At 36.1% G+C, this 23632-nt stretch overlaps 1 protein-coding gene across 2 annotated transcripts in view; it reads right to left on the bottom strand.

Annotated features, from left to right (window-relative positions):
• Positions 1–12355: 12355 nt before the first annotated feature.
• Positions 12356–23632, bottom strand: part of LOC149547388 (BolA-like family protein) — a 41695-nt gene continuing 30418 nt past the window's right edge. The window contains exon 2 of one of the 2 annotated variants that reach the window (XM_089791624.1): positions 12356–12750. The gene's annotated coding sequence lies outside the window, so the exon portion shown is untranslated. Of the gene's footprint in view, positions 12751–12919; positions 13312–23632 lie in introns of those variants that run through there. The other variant, XM_089791623.1, reaches the window with a different exon arrangement.

Genomic DNA, 23632 nt, shown 5'->3' with positions numbered 1-23632 from the left:
CCAAACTAGCGCTAAGTGTGATATTATGATGAATTTTATTATGATTTTCTTGTTTTCAATATTAAAAGAAGCCAAAAACATGGGGGTTGACCCATTACAAAAGAAAGTCCCATCAATAGATTAACAAGACATCAACAACATATGGCAGTACAATAGGTGGTAACAAAAATTATAGAGCTTAACGATACAATACATGAAGGCTTTTTCCCAAATAGAGTGGGCCAAACTCAAACCGCAAGAGAAGAAGGTTGTGAGTTCTTCATATGTCATGGAACCAATGTCTAGGCAATATTATCTGTAGGATCCCCAATAAAGGAGACTCCACTAGGGTAGATGAAAGCATAATAGTAAGAGTATTGAAGAGGATGAACAAAATCAACGAAATCTTGGTGCAAAGTAATGACAGAATTAGAGTGGATAGATATGTCCCCCTAGCCAAAGGACAAAGCACCAACAGAATTAGGAAGAACAAGAGTTGCATCAGGGGCAAAATGTGTATCAGCCACAAAAGCTTGAACATGATCTACAGTAGGGGCTTCATTAAGATTGTACTTAAAGGTTTCAACTTCGTCAACAATCTTTGAATCCTCAAAAGAGGGATCAAAAAGTGAGTCAACAACACACTATCAAGTGATCATTCTTTGCATTCTTCCACCAAGTAGCACCACCTTTGTGGCATAAAAGAGCACAATCAGTAGCCACATGACCAATAGAAAAGAAGTGCTAACAAAGGAAAGGGATGCTCTCATAATCTAGTGCTTATGTCCATAGTCTATCCCCGACTATGAGTACCACATCATCAAGAAGTGGCAGAGAAACATCCATATCAAACAAAATACGGGCAAAAGTAATATGACCCAAAATCATCATGAATATCTCCACCTCCAGAAACTAGCCAAGAGTTCCCAATACCCTCAAAAAAAGACCTCCCAAAAATGGTGTAAGAAATTTAGATGCCACACCCACACTAAACACACATCGAATGGTTCAAAGACGGTTGAAATTGCCCAAGGTTTTGGAGAAATGAAATGATTTTTCCAAAACCACAATTTGTTCATAATCAAATTATGATTTCCAAATGAACAAAAGGAAGCAAAGGAAGCCATAAAAAATCTATTAGCACGTGGATAAAGTTCAACGTCACCTGTAACAAGGGGCTGAAAAGAGTTGTAAATCCAACCATACAAGTTAGGTGTGAGGGCCAAAGGCCTTCAAACCTACCAATTAGACGATGTTTTTGGTATTAATGAGATGAGATTTCACCTTAAATGAGATGGTAGCAAAAGATTTAATAGAAAGAGCGGAACTCTTTTCACCACCGGGCAGTAGTTTCCTAAAGGGGGAACCCTTCCCCTGACAACACCACCAACAGTACCTAAACGCCCCAAAAAAATCACCTTCAACGCATTCCTGCAAGGCAGAATCTGATCCAACAAGGGGGTCTCTAGGGGTGGAAGTAGAAACAACTCTCTCCAAATGGCTCACTGATGAAGTAATACTAGTTTTCCCAAAATGGGCAGACACCAAAATAGTCGGTAGCCTCAAGCCATCCGAGGAAGGGTTGTCAACAGCCACGAGGCCCCCGGCAGCAGCTTGAGGTGGAGGGGGGTCGCCAAAGCTAGATACAGGCATGGGCAAAGGAGTGCAGCCAACAGTCGGAAGCCACCTGCAGAAGATTTCCCATTGGCCACAGTGGCATCTTCAGAGCAACTCGTAGACCTCCTACGAGCAATGTGGGTATTTCTTCCTTTTCTTTATTCTACTCTAGATTGAGCAACTAAATTGCATAAATTAATCTAACCAACCTTCTTCCAAATATTATTATTAGTCCCTGCCTATATAGGCAGGGAACTAATGTTCCCCATTGCTTCTCCCAATTAATTTTTCCAACTAAAACTAATGAATTCGTAAAGTTCAAAATTCTTTTTATTTTTAAATTAATTTCTACTCATTAATTTTTAATTTATGATTGGCCAAGAGTAATTTTGCTGGATTAAAATTGATTTTTTAAACCAAAAAATTAGAAAACAAAATGTCTAGAATCTTCTGCAAGTTCTATGGCTTTTTTATTCCATCAGATTTCATTGGCAATATATTCCAGCTGTCCATCACCCTTATCTGAGGTCGTTCCCGACTTTGGTTTGGTACTTGGGTCTATTAGCCATGGCTTCTAGTCACAGATCAACATTGGGAACTAAATCAGACAACATTACAGACAACCCTGTTCCAACTTCCCATTCTCTAACCAAACCTGTTGTTATTTGTTTCCAAAAAATTTCCCAATTTGTTGAAGAGGGTAAATTTCATCGAATTCCCATTATAGTTTAAGCATTTTCAACTTCATCATACAGTCCAGGAACTAAAACTTTAGTAATTTTCAAGCTGTGGGCTCTTTAATCTACAACCTAGGCTTATTTTATAGCCTGCACGGTTCCTGCGATTTTGTCAAGCCCTCTTTGTGCTTCATATCATACACGGGTTGGAAGATGTTGGCAACCTCTATTAAACTTGACCTTTTTTGGGAGTTTCTATGGTCGTAGGAGAGCAAAAATGACAGATTGGTCTGCTAAACATTTTATATACATTGCTTCCATCTTCATATTCGTCCTTTGCATTTGCAAAAACACTCACTACTGCGGCTCCTTAAGTCATTGTCCTCGTCATCTTCTTGGAAATACAGCTAATGCAGTAGTTCCCAGCCTTGCATGGAATTCATAGCAGGGTAAATTAAAGATAACTGCTGGAAGCTTCCTTGAATAACACTTCTTTCTCTTGTTCCTTACTATATAGTTTATGATAAAATATAGAAAATATTAATAGTTTATTAAAATTTACGAATTTAATGATGTAAATTTTGTTTCTATAATTTTATATTTACAACTAGATTCTATCTTATGTGGAGAATTTTTCCTTTTCCTTTTGTTTAATTTAATATTTTATTATTAAAAAAATGTCAATACACTTAATTTGCAAATTATTTTAAATGTAAAAATTTCTCAGTTTTAAATTTCTCAAGATTAATTTTATGCATAATGATATAAAAAATGAATTAAAAGACAAGAAAATCAACATAACTTATAATAATATTAACTTATTTCTAAAATTATATATTAAATGTATGTATAATTATATATATTTAATAATAAACAAAATATGTATAAAATACATTGTAATACATAAATCAATGAATACCTGAAATGTATGATGATCATATGCATGTCTTTTTGTTTAAATCATATATCCCTACCATAATCATGATAATCAAATTTTACATAGACACACAAAGTTTACATAGACACAAAAAAAAATTGTATTAAGTATTAGGAAGTTCAAAATCATACAATAAATCCGCAAAATATCAGAAGATCAGAGGGCAAGTCTCACATCAAAAAAAGAGCAGAGGACAAGCCTCACATACAACCCGAGAATAAGAGAAAGAGAAGGAGCAAAAGGAGTAATTAATGGAGCACATCTTCAAACGTATCCATCTTCTGATCTTGAATTTGTTTCAACATGTAGAGCATTTCGCCTGTGAAGCTATGGAGAGTCCTCTTAACCTCCTTGCTGATGAGCTTAACTGTTTGATTGAAAATGTGAATATTATCCAAGTGCCTATTCCTTACCTCATTAGCAAAGAACGTAGCATGACCATCTTTAAGCAACCTTTTAAACTTCGACTTGTTGGTCTTCACAGTAATTTGGACTTGCAAAAAAATTTTAAAATAAGTGAGACTTCGAAAAGACTCAATAAGCAACCTGGGTATATTTTGAAACCATTCTTCATTTTTGCACTTCCAGATTTGCCACAAAATGTTAGCTAAGAGAATATCCCAAAACATGTTGACATCATTTTTTGCATTAGAAATAAAACCAGTAATAATTTCAAAAATATTGAAGGTAGAGGGAATAGATATACCAAACATTAACCAAACTCTTTAGCAAAACTGCAATCAAATCAAATATGTCTTCCCATTTTCGAGACTCTGCAAATGTTGCAATAATCAATATTAGAGAAAGAGCTTCTAATGGAAAGCTTGTTAAGAATGAGCAACCATTTAAGACATTTAATTTTTGGATCAATAGAACTTTTCCAGAGATAATCAAATCATTTCTTCCAAGCAAGAGTGTCCAGATCAATATACCTAATGTTATTGATATGACTAATAATATCTTCATTGTGATTGATAACTTTGTAAATATCCTTATCTTTGAATTTGGAGATGATGATACCACCAGGCCATTTAATTTTTAGATAATTGTTAGAATCAACATGACATAAGGTAGGGATATCCTTACTAACCTTAACAATCATATTATAAGTCTTTTTGTGAAAATCAGGAAAGTTAAATTTATTCTTTAACTCTTCCCACTGGATAAGAGTGCCCTTTTCAAAAATATCAACAAATTGTTTGATCTCGTAGTTGGCCCATATCTTGGCAGAGCAACCTTGGGTAAGTGCAAGGGGTTTATTGCCCAGCTTAAGGTTCCACCAAATGGACCTTTCACCATGGAGGATCTTATTATCAAAGAAATCCTTGTTATTGATGAAATGTCTAACATGGTTCCAAGCTTTCCAGATGGACTTAAACACAACAGAGCCTTGAACCATGATAGGAAAATCACCACAAATGAGATCAGCAAGGGGAAGGTCCTTCCAAAACTTAGCCTTTTTTGGACAACCTCTCCCGATATTATTACGAATCGGGACTTTCCAAGGATCCTCTCCCTCCAAAGCATGAAGCATCCATTTAGAGGCCAAAGCAAGACCACTTAACTTAAGGTCCTTAAGGCCTAGGCCCCCAAGGAGCTTGTCGACATGGCACCAACTCCACTTGACAGAGTGAGTCTTTTTATTCCCTTTTCCATCAGACCAGAGATAATTTCTGATGGCTTTCTGAATCTCCAGCACTTGGTAATCATTAAACATCTAGGCAGAGGCACAATATATGTTGTAAGAAGAAAGGATTTTCTGACACACTTGTATTCTACCCACAAGAGACAAAGATCTATTATGCCATTTGTTAAGTTTATTATGGATCTTATCCTTGATCCAGCTCCACGTTTCCTTTAAGGAGGGCTCAACAGAGAAGGGGATATTGAGATATATAACAAGTTTGGATGGGCCACCCCATTGGAAACCAAATTTCTCAAACCAATCAAAAGGTTTGCTATCCCATCCAAGACAAATAGATTTAGAATGGGATAGTCGAGCTCCAGATATTTTACAAAAGAAATTAAGTTTATTGATCATGGCTTCAAAATTAGACTTAGAGGCTTCATAAAATAGAGAAGTGTCATTAGCAAACTGGCAATTGATAATATCCTTACCATTAGGAAGGGTGATACCTTTAATCGCAGGGGATAAAGTGTTGTCCCTAAGAATATAGAAAAGAGCTTCAAAGGCAATAACAAAAAGGGCCGGGGCAAGAGGGCAACCTTGCCTAATCGATCTTCCCAAAGGGAAGGGGGCTGATAGGGATCCATTAACATCAACCTGAGCATGAGTATCTTTGAGGAGCATTTTAACAATGTCACTAGAGAAAGAGGGGAACCCAAAAGCATCAAGCATCATATTGATGAACTTCCACTCAACTCTGTCATAGGCCTTTTCAAAATCCAGTAAAAACATAGCAACATTTTGATTAGTGTGCTTAGCCTAGTCAAGAGCCTCCCAACTAGTGAGCAAGTTCTCTAAGATAAATCTACCTTTAACAAAGCCCGTTTGGGAAGGGCAGATGAACTTAGGGAGAATTTTTTATAGCCTACGAGCCATAATCTTAGCAAAGATTTTATATGAGAGATTTAGCAAAGTTATGGGTCGCCAGTTTTTAATAAGGGACTTATCACCCTCCTTGGGGATGAGTTTGATAATCCCAGAATTAATATCTCTACCCAAAGTTCCAGTACCTATGGCTTCATTGTAAATATCAAAAAGAAATTTACAAATCCATTTGATGTTAGTTTTATAGAATTCCACAGGCAAACCATCAGGACCAGGGGCTTTATCATTACTAAAAGAGTTAATGGATTGCTCAATTTATATTCTTTTGGGAATAAGACCTCTACATTGGTCTCTAAGAGTCTCAGCATCTTGAGAATCCTCGGAGGTGAAGAGATCCTCATAAAACTGAGCAAACTCATTCTTAATAGTATCCAAATCTGTACTCATCTAGTTGTTAATCAACAACTTATCAATAGTCTCTTTAGCCTACTTTTGTTTAATAAGATTGAAGAAAAATTTACTACCTCTGTCCCCGAATTGAAGCCAACGAGCTCTTGATCGAACTCTAGCTCCCATAGCTTTATGATGCTGATGCTTCCTAAGAGCATTCTTAGCATGAGCGAGTTGATGACAAAGTTGAGGATCATCAGAGTTGTTCTAAATAGCCATCTCAGCATTATAAAGGTTATCATTCAACCAAGACTCTTTAAATGTAAAGTCCTTGGCTTTCTTTTGACCAACAATTCTAAGTAACTTCTGCCAAGCAGCAATATCCAAATTCCATCTACCAATGTGAGATAAGGAGGGATAATGAGACTTATTGATAAGTCTTATTATGGAAATAGCAGTAAGGATGTCTTCATCTGTCAGAAGACTAGTATTGAGGATGAACTCATGGTTACCTTGATTGTTGCAAATCGGGAAAGGACCAAAGCTGACAGAAATAGAGATAGGATGATGATCTGAAAGAGTGGTAGGGGAGACACTCACCAAATTGTTTTGCTTATCCAGAAGCATAGAAAAGAAGTTGCTATTGAGATAGAATTAATCCAGCCTAGAATAGATTCTAGCCTGACCTTTCTGAAAGTTGCACCACATAAACCAAAGGCCAGGGTTAGTGTTCTTATTCCCACTTAAGGGATCAAATAAAGATTTAGTATTTTTAAAATTATTCCAAGCAGTTCTTTTTTTATCTTTCCAGGAAAAGGGAAGACCTCCCATTTTATCTTCCTAGTTTTCGATGATGTTAAAGTCACCTCCAAATAACCACGAGACATCTAAGAGCGAGCTAAGCCAAGACCAAAACATAGTCCTTTCAGTATAGTTGTTGGTAGCATAAATAACACATATACCAAATTCAAGATTAATATAATTCACAATCAACCAAATAGTTCTATTGCAGGGAGAAATACCATAACACTTAATCTGATGACCGCACTTAGGGCTAAGTAAAATAGCCACACCACCTCTTCCCTGAGGGTGATTAGTGAATATTTTAACATCTTTCCAAATAAAGTTAAGATTGGATTCCAAAATGAATCCATTAGCTTTAATTTCTTGTAGCATGATCAAATCTATGTTACCATTAGCACTGAGAAAAATTTTAACCACAAATTTTCTATCGGGACATTCAAGTCCTCTAATATTCCAAGAGATGCAATTCATTGAGACATAATATTAGAGATGGACACTTTAGGATCCATACTATCCTCCATAGGAGAAGCATCACCAGAGACTGTGTTGTTTTGAAACTTGTTGTTCTTGTTTTTGTTTTTAGATCCAAGGGGTCTCCCTTTTCTCTTTGAATTGGGGATATCCTCACTATTAGACAGAGAGGGGGAGGATTTGTCCAACATGGAAGGTTGGCTATTAGCTGTCGAAGGAATTGCTAGTATGGCCTCCACAATAAAATCATCAAAAATTTATTGGAAACTTTTAACTGGGAGCTTCGGAATGGAGGGGGTTTTTGGTGTTGAAGAGGAGGGGGCAAAAATCTTGGCAGATTCTTGCACATGAACATTCGCATTAACCGTAGGAGGAGGGGGGAAGATTGTCACATTTGGAGCCACATTATTTTTATTCGAACGATTTTTTCTTTTTTTAGTAACAGTTTGAAAGTGATCAGCATCTGTGATGCTAGTGATAGAAGCAATTTGCAAAGATGGTGACGGCATAGACCGGGGGGGGAGGGGAGATTGGGAGGAGGCAAAGAGTTGGTTTTAGCAGAAGTAGAAGAGTTTATGTTGGAAATAGAAGGGGGGTTCAAAGGGTTAGAGATTTTAGGAATCTTATTCTTAATGATAGGGCAATCTTTCCTAAGATGCCCTTCCTTCCTGCAAAAAAAACAAGCATTTAAACCACCCAAGGTTTCGATAGGGAAAGAAAAATTTTCATCTGCAATGCAAATGGTGAGCTCTTTTGGCAGATCATTACTAGGTTTCAAGGCTATAAGAATCCTAGCATCAAATTGAGGGACCAAGCGCGCCGAGTCATCCATGCGCAGGAATTTGCCAAGGGGTTCAACAAGCTAAGGGATGAATCTCCATAGAAAAGGAGGAATGTGCTTGATAAGGACCCATCTGGGAGTTGAAAGAGCAATAATTTCCTCTAGATTGGCCTCAACATTCCAAGCTAGAGCTCGAAATGTGGTATTTCCAACATTCCAATATTCTTTTTTAAGAACTGCAAGCTGAAATTCACAATTATTAAAGAAAACAACAAATAGACCTCTTTGTATTTGACGGCAAAAAGAAATTTGATAACCAGGCTTCAAATTCCAATAGTTATAAAACCAATCATCTACAAATTTTAATAAAAAATAACTTATTATAGCTATATTTGATAAAAATATTTTTATGTATAATAACTTTTACTTTAAAATGTATGTATTATTTATTAAAAAAAAATTTAAACATTAAGAGATTAATTAAAATATTCTACTATTTAAACATGTATGTATTTCGGGGTTTTTGGCCCTCTCTTGCTAATCTTCATGATTGGATCTCCAAGCATTGGGAGCCAATTTTGGACTGCGATGTCAACATCTTTCTGATGGCTAAAGGTTTTTTCATAGTGAAGTTTAAAATTGTTAAAGACAGGAAGACTATTTTGTGCAACAACAGCTTTTCATGGCAGGATAGATATCCTCTTATGGCCAAACCGTGGCATAAGGATTTTGATCCGCTTACTGAATCCTTTAACAAGGTTCCTATTTGGGTCAGGCTTTCGAATCTTCCGATGCATCTTTGGCTAGATTTTGTTTACGAAATTATTGGGGATACTATTGGTGATTTTTTATGTGCACTCAGACACTTCGAATATTTTCCATTCGACGTGTGCTCGAATTCTTGTTGAGATGGATATTTCATAGGGGCTTCCTGAGAAGATTTGATTGGGTTCTTTGAAGGGCTCCTGGACCCAAATGCTGGATTACGAGGGCATCCCTTTTCAATGTAGGAAATGTCATATGACATGTCACATTGTTGCTCGTGCTGCTGCGAAAGAGAAATCAAGGTGACCACCATCGTGGTGGTCAGGGGTCTCTTCTAAGCACTATACGGTGTATAAGTTCACGAATGTGCCTCTAGATCCTGTGGATGGCACTGTAGTTGATCCCCCTATTGTTGATCATTCGGCTTCAGTAGTTGCAGGGGATGTCTGAGCTTTTGGCCAAGATCTTGTTCCTTCTCTTGCCCCTGCCCCTGTTTCAGATTCTCTTCCTGGTCCTGTCGGGGGCGAAGACCCTATTCCTTCTCCTGCCCTTGTTTCAGATGTTTCTCTTGGTCCTATGAGGGGCCAGCTGGCTATGGGTTCTCCTAGGGAGATTGTTGTTGCTTCTAATTCCCTTGGTATCCATGGTTCTATTTCTTCTAGGGATTGGTTTGTTGAGGCCGCAAAGGTGGAGGATGGTTGGACTGTGATAAAAAGAAAGAATGTTAAGCCCTCTGCTCCTCCTTTAGTTATGAACCTCTGTTCGTGTAAGGGAGGCTCTAATTAAAAGGGCAAATCGTGAGCTCCTTGCAGCTTCTGGCCCTCAGTTTGTTTTGGCTGGTGATAGTCTTTTCTGTCGCCTTGGTCACCCTTTAGTTGGGGGGTGCCCAGTTTCTCCTGTGTCTGATATTCTTTTGCTTTTTCTCTTATTGAAAATATTTAGGCTTGTACAGGGTTTCAGGCACCCTTCAAAACCTATTTTAATTAATGAAAAACATGTATGATTTACTTAAAACATTTTTTACTATTCAATTTTTTAAAAACTTAGAAATAAATTATATAAAATTCAAATAAAAAATTACTTTAAATTATTTCTACCATAAAATTATTTTATTTTCACTCTAAAATATTTTTGCTTAAAAATATCAAAAGTGGGAAACTCATGCAAAAAATTAAAATTTTAAGTCTCTTTTCAAATTACTTAAAAATATATATAACTTTGTTTTTACCTTTATCATTCTAAATGCTATTTTATATTACTAATATAAAATAGCATTTATATATATATAAATATATATATATATATATTACTAATATTACTAATATTACTAATATATATATATATATATATATATATATATATATATATATATATATATATATATATATATAAAATAGGCAAGGACTCTTGCTCCCACAGAGCTCTTGTTTTATAAAGTGGCATGCATGCTAGCATTATTCATTTGAAGGGATTAAATCAATTTATATGTAAGACTTAGAATAGAAAAAGAAATTCTACTCATCCATCACTAAAAACTAATTTTACCTAACCTTTCTCAACAATCTTGTGTGAACTATTATCTCCAACAAACTACTTAGCACAACCATCTCCACTGTAATGCGAAATTCACTCCTCGAGAGGAACCTAAATAAATGATCAACCATGAGTAATTATGAGAAATGTTAGTGAAAATAAATAAAGCATCGGCCTCCTCCTTGGCAATCTAATAGATACTACAAAATTTCATAGACTTGAGTATTAAAATTTTGAGTCATGTCATTTCTATTAATTCTAAAAAGTTTAGATGTTTTAGGTATTCCAAGGTGTGGTTGTGCTATGGCTAAGGATTATTCCTCTTTGATGGGGAACTATGCACATGATCGTTGTCCTCTTCCTATGGTCAGATGGTTTAGTGGAAATGGGTAGTATCATACCAAATTTGCCACTAATGGTTCTATTGACAAGTACAAGGCCCACCTTGTTGCTTAGGGGTTTTCTCAAAGTTGTTGATATTGTCTACTCTTAAGACCTTTTCTTACATTTCCAAGAAGGGTTAAATTATATTTTTACTCTCTACTATTGTACCTCAAATTTGGTATGTATATCAATGGATGTTCAGAGTACTTTCCTACAAGGTGGTTTTGAGGATGAGATCTATATGGAGCATCCTCCTAATTTTGTGAAAGACTCTTCCCTTATTTTGCATATGCATCATATAGTTTGAGAAAAAAAAATTCTATCAAGAACCTTTCTCACTAAAAATATTTTAATAAAAACTATTCAACGGATCAAAAGTGTAATAAGTACATGTATTTATCCATCGTTTTTATTTGCACTACAAAAATAGTTTAATCTTCATTATTAATAGAAGATTTACATAAGGTTCTGGCCCATTTGGCAAGCTCTTATACAAACATCATCTTTCCCTATCTTAGATGCATGCTTTGTGTTGAGCTTGCCTCTTCGCATACAACAATCTACTTGGCAATTTTGTATTTCTAACTATTGTATTTTAGCCCTTCCTTTGATTAATTGATTTTCAAGTACTATAGTATTTAGACTTTTAGACTCTTACCTTCCTATTGCTACATCAAAGATCTTGTTTTTTCTACTAAGGATGGATACAATTTTGTTTTGGCATGTATATCACAGCCATAAAAGTAGATCATGTGTTCCTTAGTGCCTCCTTAACTTCTTTCAATCAATGTAAAATAGTTTTCATTTTCTTATATTTAAACTCCAATCTAGTGACCAATTAAGTTTATCTAAGATTACTAGGATTTTATAATGAAATGTTCTAAGATTGTCAGTAAAGATCAAAAACTTCTTTGAAAATTAACATGAAAGTATATGATCCAACTTCAAAATTATTTCCATGAAAAAAAAATCAACTTCAAAATTTCAAAAATCAGCATAAAATTCTATAGTAAATATTATTTTGAAGATCTGAACTTAAATCTTCACAAAGAAAAAAGACTTCTAATTAAAATCAATTTTTTAGACAAGCATATGCCTACTAAGACAAGAGGAGTAACTAAGACAAGAGGAGTAACTGATTAAACCCTAGCTTCAATTATAATAAATTACAAGTTGTTTGAAGGACTTGCATAAGATTGTTAGTCAAAGACTTTTTCTCTTCATTCATTCACTAACGATTTAAGTTAAAATCAAAGAGAGGGAAAATTTCTATAATAATAATTGTACCAATCAAAAATGACCATTGTGATGTTTATAAGCTAAGGTACAAGATTCGAATTCGATTTCAATTTTGATAATCATAAAATTTGAATGAAGTTCAGCAAGAATAAGAATTTGACACTAAATTCACCTTCTATAAATTTATTTATTTTTAATATAAATAATATATCCACAAAATTATAAAAATAGTTTACAATGCTAAATAATTTTAAAATAACTCAGTATTATTTAAATATAATATAATATAATATTAAATATCATGAAATTAAATGAGGAAAAAATATTGTGCCAAAAGTCGAATAATGTGACATACCGTATAGGCTTACGCATGGCATATAAACATGCCCCACTTCAATACCAGTGAACGAAGTATCATGTCAGCTGTCATGAAGACTCGCTAAGTTTTTGTCTTAGAGAAAGGTATGTATTCAAGTCATCAAAAAAGTAATATTCATAATTGACCACTTGATGGCACATACTCCTATTTGAATATTGAGGGAAGACTATACCAACATATGGCGAAGTTTCTATTAGCACAACAAACACTAGTTGGAAAGCCATACGATCACACTATATTTTTTTTAGATGATTTAGTTGCGACAATCTACAGAGATCCCACCTGGAAATAGAGAAAAACAGTACCATCGTCACAATTTGTTACTCGCCTATCCTTCATTGCAATCCCGGCTACACGGGATATTTTATCATATAGAACAGATTAGATTTTCTTTTCATTTTAAAAAAGTTTCCTTCATCAGAAGGCTAATCCTGCTCATATGAAAGTGCCATTAGAAAACAATATTTATGGTTGAGTAGCTAAACATTTCTTATATTATAGAGGAAGATAAAATCAATCCTTGCACATTTTGCATCTCCAGTCCTTAAAATTGCAATACTACTGCCAAGAACATTTATTTAGCATATATAGCAAGCTTTAGGTTTTTCAGTTTCCATTCATCAAAACGGCTAATTCACATATTAAAATGTGACATCGAAGCACAACATTTTTCTGTAATAAAGTAACCAAAACCCTGATTATATATCCATTTTTCAAATATTCGAAACTTTCTGAAAAAAGAACCCTTTCAACCAAATGTGTAGTAGTCTATACACTATTTAATTTCCTTCTTGTATGCGCTCTTCTCTTCTTGCACAGAATTCACTAATTTCGAACATTATGCTGTGGTAAAAGATGCAAACATTAGAAAACTAGAATAAGAACATAAACCTACTAATTTTTAATGCACTCGAAAGAAATAGGTTTTCTGAAATAGTTCGACAGATTGAACTACAAATTTACCTTCCTTTAAGCAAATGGCACATGTTTTTGTGAGGTAATTGTGCAGCACCAAAAACAGACAAGTGATAAGCTTTTCAATCTATCAGACGAATTGCAAACATGATCCAATTTATGAATACACACGTGGCCAGTACACATTGAAAGAAGATAATAACTAGACAATGAATGAGCTACTAGCTTATATATATAAAATAAGCCGAGAGATAACCTTCTTGAGGCATCTATTTTCATAATCCCATAATTTTCATCATCGCATATTTATGCGAGTCTAAGAGGTGATTCAAGACTCTTCATCTGCCTCATTTTTACTTCCATTTCCTCTCTGTAATTTTCATGATTTTAATTATAATTATATTTACTCTATTTTTTATTTTTTTTCCTGACATGTAAATGAACGTCAAATTTTTTTCAAAATGGAAAATGTTTACATTGAAGATTGCTGCCACTGTACAAAGCCTCTCGGCTTAATAATAAGTATAAATTTATAATTTATTGGCAAGCTTCATAAATTTTGGAAAAACTAGCAGCCAGGGAGGTGATGAGAAGGAATTGCAGTACAAGGATTATAGTAACTACATGACAGGGATAGAAGCATGACAAAATAGGCGACAGAGTAGTTCAATTTCCAGTGCAAAGGGCTGAAGTGTTCTACACATCACAGCATAACTGATAAACCTACCATGAATTCTTATATGATATTTCCTCGAGAACATTTTGTCAAGTAGCGTCATTTTGGACCCTTTTCTTTATAGAAATTGTTTTTTATTACCAGAAGAACTCATTAATGACTTACCAGCACAAGGCCTGTTACAAACCTTACCTTGATGCTCAGATTCCATAACTCCTTCCTAACAGCACCCTTGCCCCAGACAAAAATGCATCTTCTAACTCGACAATTGCACTAATGAAATCCCTCAAAAGTACAGAATTTGCTAGTTCAATAAGATCATCTTCTATGATGGATCATTATACAACAGAAGGTGACTGAGGGCAAGGTTTCAGCTGAGAGAATTCAATGTGTCCTGGCAACATATTTACCAGGAAATTTTACGTTGGTATCAGAGCTGACAGGTTGGTAGCATTGTTAGCTCTGATACCAATGTGATGTTCCCATATATATAGGGCTTTTACAATATTCTGATTTTTCCAAATTTCTGTTTTTTGGAAATTAAAGCAATCTGCAAATTAGAAGCTGATCAAACAGATGGAATTTGTGAGATAAACCCTCATATGCACCACAACAGTAGATCAAACTTGTAGAGATCCAATTAATTAATGGAAGTGTAAAATGAAAACAAATAATCTTTTTCAGATCTTAAAACAAATAGAAGCATAAAATGAAACCCCAAAATTGATTTTATTCCAAATTTTTGCTTTTGGCACACATTACAGTTACCGACCTTCCAAGAAAACAACTTGGTTAAGAAAGGTCAAACCAGTGTCACGAGATTCATTCACATAGACCACTGCTGGTAGAATGACTGGCTGCAACATAAGTTATTATGCCATAACTACATCCTACATGGCTGCAAAGGTCTGCGATGCTTTAGCTTGGCCTGAAACTCCTGAATGGGCAAAAAAATTAATGTAAATGAACATCCTCAATGCTGATGTAAAGATCCAATGGTGTGAGAGTCGAAGATGATAATCGGGCCACAATGATGCCCATCTGTTATCTGTACTGTAATTGTCTTCATTGGTGACCACCTATAATAGATTGTGGATCAGCACCCAATGTGTGAAAAAACTTGAAATTGCAATATTGAACCCTCATTCTGAATGATATGCTCTGAATTTTCCTATAGAAAATTGCTAAAATGGAGTAGGTTTTTCATCCTAATCTCTGTAATTGCCTTCAAGAGTTTTCAGCCGGGCTGGCTTGGAATGCCATACCCAACATATCGACTGGAATGTATGAAATCAGGTGATTAAAATGAACACTCAAACCAGTAGTTATACCTTACGTGTTTAGAACTCACAGGTCCTATTTGCAGGCACAAAAAAAATTGTTTTATTTGTTATTAAAAAAATATTTTATTATTTTTGTTCATGTATATTTTATAATATATAATTTATTCATTTTTATTTATATGATTAAATTGGTGTTAAGAAAAATGTTTAACAAATAGTCTAATACTATATAAGTGAAAGAGAGGGGAATGATATTTCCATTTCAGATTGAAAACTATGTACATCCCCTGCTTGCTGAAATATTGAATTTCCAGCCTCCATTGTCAAACTCGCCTTCTGAGGCCTCAAAACTTTTGTTTTCTCACTGTGCTGCTCTTGATCAACTCAAATAGTCAAAATGCATTCAAAATCACTTTGTAACTTCCATGGGAGCTCTCTAAAGCTCCTTCATTTCTGTCCTTGTTCTTGAACAGCGTATCAGCACATTAGATATTCAAATTTTAATATCTACTAAATGCACACACTTCCCAGCCTTCTAAGGCCTTACTTCTAACTGTCTTGCATTTGCAACAGCATATGCACACAAAGATATCATTGAAAATATTGTATATAATTGCTCAACATTGAGAATAGATTTTTTTATCTTCCTAGCAGACTCCTAAAGCATATTGCTCTTTGTCTCTGTATTGTACCAGCACTTTGCATGCTTGGTTATACTATTCAACAGTCACTGAGTATTCTTAAACATTGATTGGATATTGTCTTCTATTGAATAAGCCAATAAACACTTATATATGCATAAAAATGAATTCTTTGCCTGCTGGTTCTTGTGTTGCTTCATTTGGACAGCAACATACAAATTCCATTGTTAATTTTCTCTCAGGGTATTTAAACATTGCTATTATTATCTGATTTTGCTTAATCTTAACATAAAGTCTGAATTGAACATAGATACTGTGTTACTATCATATAATTTTAATAATCAAAGCTCTGCTTGCTTGCTTTCTTGCATTAGAAATTGCATATGTCTTGGTTGTATTTCACTTAGACAAGTTTTTCTTTATTTCCTTTATCAGTTAGTAAACATCCTTAAAAATTAAAAATGCAAAAGCAGTAAAACAATTGAAAACCCAAGAACATTAGCTAGTTTGTAGTTGTGTCCCCACATGTGCACTAGGATATGGTTGGATATTATCGAGGATTTATGATAATAAGGCACTCTCCCTCCCACTTTAGTTGGTTGTAATGACCCTCCTCAAATCTGCTCTCAAAAAAATGCTGATGAAAGCTCAAAGAATTTCATCAAACAATTCACATGCAAGGGACGTATGACTGATATAGTATTTCAGCTGGCTTTAAATGACTCTTTTTCAATTTGCATCAATGAGAATCTTGTGCTAGAAGACTCCAAATGGACTACACAATGGCCTAACATGAGTGTGCTACTAATTTTGACAATATTCAGTACATATATATGATCTAAGTATGAGAAATGAACACCTACAGCCAACTGGCATTTTTACAAACAGTTGGTGTACAAACTAACTAGCTGATAAATAATGATATTGAATTGCTTAAATGACACCAGCAACTATTATCTTCTTAATTTGCAATAAAATTTCTAATACAATGCTCATGAAATATGGCCAAGACTTTTAGCATTTACATGGATTACAAAATGATAATGCTGGTATAATGCACACTTACAGCTGAAACTTATAACACCCTAAAAAAACAATACTAATAAAGGAACCTGGTTGTAGATGGCTGTAATAATTTTCTTCAATGCTGCCCCTTCTGCTTTTCTTTTTCGATTTGTTTTTTCGAACTGCTTTTTCGGACTACTTTTTCAATTCTGCTTTTTCGGACTCCTTTTTCGGCCTACTTTTTCGGTTCCACTTTTTCGGACTGCTTTTTCATATGTGCTTTTTTCAGACTGCTACCCTGTTGAATCTCAAGACCATATCTTTCAATGGCGTCAAGATTTCCAGCTTGAAGGGATTTCGTCCTTCAAACTATTGAGACATAATCTCCAGAAAAATTTTCCAATTTTTTTGATATTTCCAAGCCTGCCTAAAAGAAGCTCTTCTATTTCTTTTATAGTGTTCTCAAAAGGGCTCAATCCTTCGTTTTCTCAATGTGGGATAAAACATCACTCCCTTTTATGTAACTTATGTCTCCAATGTGTTATAAAATAAAGGGGACTCTTTTAATTTAAATATTTCCCACAAACTATAGTCTATGCATTAATAAAGTTAAATATTTAAATTTAACTTTATAAAATAGCTTTATCAATGCATAACAAATCTTATCAATGATAAACAATTCTTCTTGCCGATTTTAAACAATTACCATCGACATACCGCTGCCACTGGATGTCCGACCATATCCAAGATGACTTACTATAAATAGTAAGTATGCCCAAAGTTGCCTCAAAACTCCTCAGAAAGACCTGCAATTGAAACTATCTAGGCCAAATGGCCTCTAAGTCCCTTTAATGTCCTGGTTAGCCTACGGGACAGTGGGGAAATAGGCTAACAACAACATCATGCTATGAATGCTAAAAAGGGGCCATTACAGTCCGCCCTTCCCAAAACTGCTTGTCCCCAAGCAATGGTCGAACAACAACCCAATCAATCCACCTGGATCCCAAATGTAGTCATGAACTATACTGCTGTCAGTCAATATAGGCTCCTGCAACAACCTCTGAAAATTAACCAAGAGGAATCCATAATCAAATTGACAATTACAGCTCAACCAAACTCCAAAATCACAATTGCCACAGTCAGAAACCCACAAGACACAAACTCTTAGAACATCAGAACCCAAGTAAAGTGGACAAATCAAGCTGCCAGCACAGTAAATACCATCAATGCATCCCATTGGCCTATACGGAATGTATAATCCAACTCTGCAACAATGGTGAACGCTCCCGAATGAAACTGCACCAAGTATGGAGAATCCACACACTGCACAACTCCTGCAGTCAACACAACTCTACAAATCACCGGCCATTGTCTCATAACCATAACTCCCATGCACCGCTGATGGTGAAAAGACATCACAAGATAAACAGCAAGAAATGGAACCCAAACCAAATTTGCCTGCCATCAACTCCTCAACACAAGGATCAAATGCTAACTGATGTACATACCCTGCAGTATAATGCTGATAAAAAGAACCAACCTCAATCAACAGCTCACCATGAACAAGTGATACAACCCACTGTGACTAATCACCAATTAAGTCAGGAGATGTCATAGCCAAAGGCGTAGAATCAATAACAACAACCACCGAAGCATCACTCCCAAACTCCTACTCTAAGTCATGTATTATCAAGCTGTCAACCGCAGAACCTATCGCCATGTCATGCCCATCACAACTCTCATCCCGAGGCATCAAACCGTCCCATAACTGATGACAAGCACTAGGAACCAAAGTACATCTCTGTATCATCATCTCATCAACATGGTCATCAAAGGTAAATTGATGAGCATACCTCACAGTGTAATGCCGATAGAATGCGCCAATCTTAGTCAGTGGCTCAGACTGCAATCGATCATTAACCATGTTGGAACTGACTACTACCTCCGAAGACATCACCAAGGGAGTAGTATTACTAGCATGAACCATGCCAACTGCCGGCTCACCAATATCACACATGATCTTTGATACAACATCGCTAGTCTCCGTGCCATCAGTACTACAGGCCACCACCATGTCAGGCATACCACAACAATCTGCTGCAGCACCCAACTCAACTAATCCTGACTCTAGTGGGAACGAACCCGATATGCCAATGTTAGTATCAAGGATGGATGCATTCCCATCTCCACTGTCTTTGACAATCTCGACCATGGACATCCTCGGATCACCAGACACCATAGCTTGTGACTGTACAGAATCTGGTAAAGACTGCAGTTGCTCTAACTCCACAATCACCTTAGCCAAATGAAATTGTGACTCCTTGAAAGCCAACTGTGTACTCTCAAGAATCTCAGAAGTCACCTCGAGCTGTTGAGTAAGCTCACTCACCTCATCTTCCTTGGCCAATAATGCATCGTATGCTATACTCCTCCACTCCATAAGATAATCTCTGTCGGCTACCAACTGCATATAATTCTGTCTCAGAATCCGAATAGCCTCCCATAAAGAGTGGATCTCTATCAAGGAAAGATAACTGCCTCCCTGCTCATCACTAGTAGGAGAACCCCATCCATAAACTGCTAACAACTGGCGAGCAGCATCAAAATGTTCACACGCAATAGCAATGTCTCGCTTGCCAACTCTCAGCTGACTAGACACATGATTGTGCTGATTGGTCAAACTCCTATACTCTATCCCTGGTACACTGTCCAAAGGAGTAACCTCAGAATAGCTATCATCTGTAATACTCAGATCCTGGGACTCTCCTGTAAACTCTGTCATCTTTGAGAAATCATCATGTGACCTGACTGTAAAAGAAAACTGAGTCCCTGAACTGAGCTCACCTCAAGACAAAGCTCGTCCACATGTCTCTCAGAATCCTGGAGAGCCAACTGAATACACACCAAGGAATTTTGAGTATCCTCCAGCTCATGAGAAGCCGGTCAACCTCCTCCTCCTTCTTTAATGCATCTAAATAGATCCTTGCAAGATTGAGGAGATGATCGCGATCTGAAAGTAGGTGTATGTAACTTACCTTCATTGTCTCCATGCCTTCCTTGATCTGCTGTAAGTCATCACAAGAAGAACCTATTGTGACTCCTTTCTGTCTCTCCTGCAGTTGAATCATCCAAATGTGATTCTCAATCAATCCATGCATCCTGTCATGATGAGATAAAGCCACGACAATATCCTTGTCCCCTGTCTTCAGCTGGCTTGCCAAACCAAGTGAAGAGCTACTAGCCTCTATCTCATGTGAAGAAACATCCAACTATGCTTGATACTCATTTTTTGCAAAGTCCTGAATGCTCACTTTCTGATCAACTGTACTATCCTCAAACATGACAGTATCCTCAACTGTTGTAACTTCATCTAGCCCAACTGTACTAGAATCACTATTTGTGTCAATCACGCAATCTGGTGTGCCTATGATATCACCTTCTGATGCAATTGGCTCAACCTGCACAACATCTGAAACCCCTTCTGCCTATGAAGATGATGCAGATAAACCATTACCTGAAGATGTGCTAATGTCTCCCTGTATTGAATCAACATGTCTGTTAAACTCCTCATACAAGTTTCTGCCTATCATAGGGAAGGTACGATCCTTAGGCCTATCAAAACGTTCAATCAGTCTCTCCGTAAACTCCACATATGAGGTAATGTGTGCATGACCCATAGTGACCATACCATGATGCCACCACTCATGTGCTACCCCATCCAGGTGAATTGCTGCATACTTAATAGCTTCTTCCTCAAGCATAGGGTTCATTTGAAAGTATGTGTGAAGCTTTTGAACCCAAGCTCTTGCTGTAGACTTCTTCGAGCCATCATAATATGGTAACTGAAGTTTCTCTACTTTCTTCTGTAGCTCATAGCTCTAGTTCCTGTCATGTCCACGTGGCATATGCTTCATCCGCACATCTATATACTCCCTAAAGGTGATTGCAGCAATAAAATTTGGACCTCCAGCTTCCCAATCTCTCCTCAGCTGGTCCTGTATATCAGTGATCTAGGGCTCTAGTACAGGCTGCTCTAGAGCTCTAGGAGGAAATATGGGAATCATGGGCCGTGAACTCACTGTCCTAGTTTGCTGGGGTGCATGACCGAAATTGTTCTCAACTTGTTCACCTCCATTATGTGCCCCATCCTGATTATTACCATTCTGATTATTTCCTCCACCCACATTAGCATTCAACCCCATTTGACAAGCCATCATCTGCATCATAAGCTCAAATCTCTGACTCTGTTCCTGTGCTCTTTGCTTTGCTGATCGCTGTCCCTGTGCTAAGGTGTCTAATAATTGTAAGAATCTTTCCTTTCCCTGATCTGGACCGGCATTCATTTTGTCAAACATTTTTCTCTCTATTTGGCTATTCCAAATTCCCTATAAGACCTCCACAGGATGGTAGGACTTATAGCTCTGATACCACTGTAATGACCCTCCTCAAATCTGCTCTCAAAAAAATGCTGATGAAAGCTAAAAGAATTTCATCAAACAATTCACATGCAAGGGACGTATGACTGATATAGTATTTCAGCTGGCTTTAAATGACTCTTTTTCAATTTGCATCAATGAGAATCTTGTGCTAGAAGACTCCAATTGGACTACACAATGGCCTAACATGAGTGTGCTACTAATTTTGACAATATTCAGTACATATATATGATCTAAGCATGAGAAATGAACACCTATAGCCAACTGGCATTTTTACAAACAGTTGGTGTGCAAACTAACTAGCTAATAAATAATGATATTGAATTGCTTAAATGACACCAGCAACTATTATCTTCTTAATTTGCAATAAAATTTCAAATACAATGCTCATGAAATATGGCCAAGACTTTTGGCATTTACATGGATTACAAAATGATAATGCTGGTATAATGCACACTTACAGCTGAAACTTATAACACCCTAAAAAAACAATACTAATAAAAGAACCTGGTTGTAGATGGCTGTAATAATTTTCTTCAATGCTGCCCCTTCTGCTTTGCTTTTCCGATTTGCTTTTTCGAACTACTTTTTCGGACTGCTTTTTCGGCCTTCTTTTTCGGTTCTGCTTTTTCGGACTCCTTTTTCGGCCTACTTTTTCGGTTCCGCTTTTTCGTATCTGCTTTTTTCAGACTGCTACCCTGTTGAATCTCAAGACCATATCTTTCAATGGCGTCAAAATTTCCAGCTTGAAGGGATTTCGTCCTTCAAACTATTGAGACATAATCTCCAGAAAAATTTTCCAATTTCTTTGATATTTCCAAGCCTACCTAAAAGAAGCTCTTCCATTTCTTTATAGTATTCTCACAAGGGCTCAATCCTTCGTTTTCTCAATGTGGGATAAAACATCACTCCCTTTTATGTAACTTATATCTCCAATGTGTTATAAAATAAAGGGGACTCTTTTAATTTAAATATTTCCCACAAACTATAGTCTATGCATTAATAAAGTGAAATATTTAAATTTAACTTTATAAAATAGCTTTATCAATGCATAACAAATCTTATCAATGATAAACAAGTCTTCTTGCCGATTTTAAACAATTACCATCGACATACCGCTGCCACTGGATGTCTGACCATATCCAAGATGATTTACTATAAATAGTAAGTATGCCCAAAGTTGCCTCAAAACCCCTCAGAAAGACCTGCAATTGAAACTATCTAGGCCAAATGGCCTCTAAGTCCCTTTAATGTCCTTGTTAGCCTACGGGACAGTGGGGAAATAGACTAACGACAACATCATGCTATGAATGTTAAAAAGGGGACATTACATTGGTATTGTAAAGAAACTTGCAAGAAAGAATACAACCATTTCCGCATAACCCATAATAGATCTGAAAAAAATATGCAATTAAAATCCACATGCAAGATAATAGACAACATACCCACAAATATATGACACAAGATATACCCTGGGAAATTCTCATTGAGGGAAAAAACCCAACCTCCAAAAACATCCATCACTATGTATTATTCAGCAAAAATATCATTGCAATACTACCATGGAAGCCTTCAAAGCCATAGCCACAACCAAGCAATCCATGTGAACAAGCATGAATCCACACATCTCATGCCATGCTTCCAACCTTCACAAAAAACTCCATTGGTTAACCTGTCAAGCCTTGTCTCGCTTGACTCTTACCTTTTTGCCTTTTATCTTGTCTTTACAACCACCTTTGTGGCTGCTTATATAGTAGCAAGTCTCACAAAACCACCAAGTGGTATTACATAAACCATGTGCTACCTAACCCATTGACCCCACATTTAATATTGGACATTTAATTTCTTTTTCCTAATATTAAATAATTATATCAAATATTATCACGATGTTACAATACAATTCATCAACTATATCTCATGGGAATCTTTACATGTTGCACGTCCATCTAGTTGCAACATTACATAATAAAATAAAATAATACAATATAAAAATATTATGCAATGTGTGCAACACCCATTATCTCAACAATCTCCCACTTGTTGTATACATTGCATAGGGTCAATTTGTAGCCACATAGATGAACAAGGGGACAATCCCTCCTAGCACATTCACCATCATGGATTGAAGTAGACCATGTGCTTCATTCTGGTACCCGCAACAAAATCAAAGTATCCGGCATCTCAAACATGAATGATCTCGCCTCCTAT

This window comes from Cupressus sempervirens, chromosome 7 (genome assembly GCF_028749045.1).
Source record: "Cupressus sempervirens isolate cs-2001-9-10 chromosome 7, ASM2874904v1, whole genome shotgun sequence".
In the NCBI taxonomy this organism is placed as follows: domain Eukaryota; kingdom Viridiplantae; phylum Streptophyta; class Pinopsida; order Cupressales; family Cupressaceae; genus Cupressus; species Cupressus sempervirens.
The sequence above is the reverse complement of the archived record's forward strand: the minus strand, read 5'-3'. Positions and strand labels throughout refer to the sequence as shown.